Source organism: Malaclemys terrapin, chromosome 1 (genome assembly GCF_027887155.1).
Source record: "Malaclemys terrapin pileata isolate rMalTer1 chromosome 1, rMalTer1.hap1, whole genome shotgun sequence".
In the NCBI taxonomy this organism is placed as follows: domain Eukaryota; kingdom Metazoa; phylum Chordata; order Testudines; family Emydidae; genus Malaclemys; species Malaclemys terrapin.
The window spans coordinates 354,831,863-354,836,871 of record NC_071505.1 but is presented as its reverse complement, the minus strand read 5'-3'; the positions used below and the strand labels follow the sequence as shown (position 1 = coordinate 354,836,871).

The window sequence follows — 5,009 nt, the reverse complement described above, 5'->3', positions numbered from 1 at the left end:
CCAGTTCTAGGAGATAGGCTGTCTCCACTATTCCAAAAGAGGTGTTTTGTTGACCTGCTATCAATGACGCCCAGGTCTTTTCCCAGAGACCTGTTCTAGTTGAGATGTTTCCCCCTGGCGCATGTCTTGGCAAAGGTTTAGGTTTTTTTACATTCTCAGATTTTGAGCAGCCGGGTGAATGGGGAACTCTCTACTGCATGGACTCTCTAGCCTGGCTTTCATTGCATTAAGGAACAGTGATGGATAACCAGCATCCACACTCGTGGTTCCTCCTGGTGCCTAGTAAGGTTTCCCACACCACAACATGTAGAATTATTGATGCATGGAGCACCATCAAATATGGAAAAAGATTTGTAATAAAAAAATAAAAAAAAAAAAAGATAACTAATAAATTTGTTAGTCTCTAAGGTGCCACAAGTACTCCTGTTCTTCTTTTTGCGGATACAGACTAACACGGCTGTTACTCTGAAACTCATCAAATATGGAATTAGCATTGTCATTTTTCAGTGTGTGAAGAGCAACCAATCTGCTTCACCCATGAGAACAGCCGCCACTAGTGCATGTATGTCTCATATTAACATTGTCTCTCCAGCCAGGCGACCATCACCTAAACACTGGGCACATACAGAAAGTCTGGTGAATGTACGGTACATGGAGGAGACTCCGTTCTGCCTCAGAGTTGGACACCTTCTCCCCTACTCCATGGCAGATTCCAACACAACCGACTTCACCAACCCCTCCACCTTCATCCTGATGGGCATTCCTGGCCTGGAGACAGCCCATGTCTGGATCTCCATCCCCTTCTGCACCATGTACATCATAGCCATCTTGGGGAACTTCACCATCCTGTTCATCGTGAAGACGGAGCCAAGCCTCCATGGGCCCATGTACTATTTCCTCTGCATGCTGGCCATCAGCGACCTGTCTGTACCTATGTCCATTGTGCCCAAAATGCTGAGCATCTTCTGGTTCAATTCCAGGGATATAGATTTCAATGCCTGCCTCACCCAGATGTACTTTACTCTCAACTTGCCAGTGTCGCAGTCTGGGATCTTCGTGACCATGGCTTTGGATCGCTATGTGGCCATCTGCGATCCCCTGAGACATTCCGCCCTCCTGACAAACCCTGTGGTGGCCAAGATTGGCCTGGCCATTGTGCTGCGTGGAGCCATGCTTGTATTGCCCTTTCCCTTGCTGGCGAGGTGGTGGCCATATTGCAGAACCAACATCATTCCCGAGCTGTTTTGCTCGCACATATCCTCGGTAAAGCTGGCCTGCACCGACACCCGCGTCAGTAGTTACTATGGCCTCTTTCTGCTATTCTGTGTGATGGGTCTGGATGTGATTTTTCTTTGTGTGTCCTATACCCAGATCCTCAGGGCCATCTTCAGCCTCCCCACAAAGGACGCCCGGCTCAAGACTTTTGGGACCTGCAGCTCCCACCTCTGTGCCATCTTAGGCTTTTACATCCCACGTCTCTTCTCCTCCCTCATGTACCGGTTTGGGTAGAATTTGGCCGTACATTTCCACATTCTCATTGCCAACATATGCATCTTGCTGCCCCCCATGCTGAACCCCATCATCTACGGGGTGAGAACCAGACAGATCCAGGACAGGCTGCTCCGGCTCTTCACTCATAAAGGGACATAAAGTTTTCTCCTGGTGCTCTGGCTCTCAGACCAAGCTCTGTGCAGAGCTGCCTGGTGACATGGTGCTGGGCCCCCTTCCCTGAATCACTCAATTGGCAGTCAGAGAGACATTAAACCCTTCCCTGACCTTAGTGTGCTGTCAGTGTGAGAACTGGAGAATCAGTCTGTATACCACTCATTAAGTCATTGGGTTGCCACCTTTCTAACTGCTGGTAATTGGACCCCATGACTCCCCTCTGTCCCCCCATTCCTTTAAGGCCCTGACCTCTGCCCCACATATTTCCCCTTGGCCTCTTCCCAGGCCCCACCTAGTCCATCAAGACCCAGCCTCATTCTCCATTTCTTCCACCACTTCCCTGCCCTTGTCCCTGGCTTCTCTACTCCGCTTCCCCCATCACTCGCTAGTTCTTCTCCACCTCCATCTCTGCCCCAGGTGGGCTCCCTCTGCTCTGGGACTGGTTGGAGCTGCTGAAGCCTGACAAAGGGCCTCCCTGTTGGTATGATGTGGCCCTGGCTGAGGAGGGGCAGGCCTGGGTTAATGACCCAATACCTCCACCCTGCCCTGCAGGATCCAGGCACAGTCCGATCCCCTCCTTGGGCGGACTTTCTAGTTCAAAACCAGGCAACTGAGAACCCAGCATGGCACCCAGACACAGAAGCCAAAAAACAGAGTGTCCGGATAAAACCCAGATGGGTGGAAACCCCATTAACTCACCCTTTATTAAAGAAACCGTCTGTATCCCCTATGTCTTTGGGCTTTTCCTGTACTCTTCTCTCACCCACCTTGTATGAAGGGGCTGAAGGCTGAAGCAGAGGCATCTCGCTCTAAATAGGGTGGTCATTAAAGACTCTTAGCCTTGGTCTACACGGGGGGGGGGATTGATCTAAGTTATGCAACTTCAGCTACATGAATAATGTAGCTGAAGTTGACCTACTTAGACCTACTCAACGCGGTGTCTTCACTGCGGTGAGTCGACTGCTGCCGCTCCCCCGTTGACTCCGACTGCATCTCTCGCTGCGGTGGACTACAGGAGTCAATGGGAGAGCACTTGGGGGGGTCGATTTATCGCCTCTAGACTAGATGCGATAAATTGACTCCCCGCTGGATCAATTGCTGCCCCCCGATCCGGCGGGTAGTATAGACATACCCTTATCCCTAGCGAGAGCTCACCCAATAGAAGGAGGGAATAACTGAATTCTAGATAAAAGCAGTTTTCTCCAGCTTCTCTGCAGAGGGGCGGGCATGGAAGAAATGGAACCTCCCCAGAAAAGGGAACAGAGAGAGGAAGCGTTGTTTCCAGCCCTTCAAAAACACAGAGACTGGATGAGTCCGAAGAAGCTGGGGCAGTAGAGAGGCACCAGGGTGTCAGAGGTGACTCTTTGGTTGCAGGGCTCTGGCTGCAGCAGAGACAGGTTCCAGCTGGAGGAGAAGCCAGGAGTTCCAGGAGGTGGCCCCTGAACACCCTGGAGGGCTCTGACCAATCCCAATGATGCTCCAGGATGATGTAGACAAAGTAATGCATATTGGAAAACATCATCCCAACTATACATATAAAATGATGGGGTCTAAATTGTAGCCAATAATTTTAGTTCATTATTCATTTATTTTGTGATGTTATGATTACTCACCATGTTATACTATATTTTCACTGTGGACACTTTTATGGACATGCAAAGAACGCAGATATAGAGAGAATCACATTATAAATAGGCTATGCTCAGAGTGGGAAAATTCAGTTCCCTATGGAAGACTCTAGCAGGAACCATCTGTCTACTGATGATCGAGGTATGAGACCCATCAGACCCTCACACTATTGTTAAGGATGGGAATATAACTAGATTTGTAACTGGTGCCTAGGTGTGTATAAAATTTCTGTATGCTTGGATAATTGTAACTTTAATAAAATTTATAAAGTAGACTAGGCCTTGTACTGATGAATGCATGTGTGGTCACTACCTTTGGTCTTTGTGTGTTCCTAGAGACTCTAAATTTGAAGCAAGCAGCAGAGGTGACTTTCACTCTGTTAAGATTGAAACTGTAGCCACCAGCGCCAAAGCCACAGTGGTGTAACACCACATTACAAAATTTACTTTAAATAAAATAAAAGGCTACAAAATCAGTGTTCCATCTTATTTTTTCCCCATCCATTTGCAGAATGAATTTTGTTATTTGCACCAATATCAAGGTAATGTGCAGATGTGTGCCACCAGTAGAAAAAAAAAGTTAAAATATGTATATATATAAATAATGGGAGATATCCTATCTCCTAGAACTGGAAGGGACCTTGAAAGGCCATTGAGTCCAGCCCCCTGCCTTCACTAGGCAGAACCAAGTACTGATTTTGCCCCAAATCCCTAAGTGGCCCCTTCAAGGATTGAGCTCACAACACTGGGTTTAGCAGGCCAATGCTCAAACCACTGAGCTATCCCTCCCCCCCGTCAGGCTAATTAGTCCAGTCAGGACAGGTTAGGTATTTTAGAACTCACTCACTACTCAAAAAATTAAATTTAAGCGTAAGAGCAAAATAATTTTTTGAAATGCACAGACCAGTCCAAAGCCTAAAATAACAGCATGTGGAAAGAATAAAATTACAGAGTGTAGATGTGCACTGCAGGAAGTATGAAGAAGTAAGAACAACAACAACACATGTATGTATTAGGAAATGACTGTGAAAGAGAGAGAATGTGTGTGCGTGTGAGACTGAGACAGTGTGTGTGTGTGTGAGAGAGAGAGACACACAGACTATGTGTGTGTGAGACTGAGACAGTGTGTGTGTGAGAGAGAGAGTGAGAGAGAGAGAGACACACACAGACACACACAGACACAGACTATGTGTGTGTGAGACTGACAGCGTGGTTGTGTGCTGGCTGGTGGGGAGTGTATGAGGGACCATGCTCTGACTCTTTAAACACTGAAGCACTCACCTGTCTGAAGGCTCCTTCAGACCACAGCAGCTGCCAGCCCCTCCATCCCCGTCCTGATCCCTGCCCCCCTGCCCCACTCTGTGGAGATGGGGGTACATGGATGGGGGAAGGTGGGGGAGGGGACACCCTGACCTCAGCACCCCCTCCCTCCCTCTGCACAGCGAGCAGGAGGGTCCCAGGAGCAGCTGGCCAGGGGTTCAAGGCAGAGGGCAGGAGCAGGGTGGCAGCAGACAATGGGGGGAAGGGCATCTAAACACAAGTTATCAGAAGTGTGCGGCTCCACTACTGAAATGCCCGGCACTCGACTGACTCTTGTGCGGCCACATAGCTTAGAGGGAGCACTGGCACTCTAACAGAGCTGTTACCACTCAAGAAAGAGATCTTGGATCTTTACGGATAGTTCTGCAGTGGCAGTCAAAGAAGCAAACAGAATGT

At 48.6% G+C, this 5,009-nt stretch overlaps 1 pseudogene; it reads left to right on the top strand.

The window, feature by feature from the left end:
• Positions 1–702: 702 nt before the first annotated feature.
• Positions 703–1,650, top strand: LOC128846193 (olfactory receptor 52N4-like; annotated as a pseudogene).
• The last annotated feature ends 3,359 nt before the right edge of the window (positions 1,651–5,009 follow it).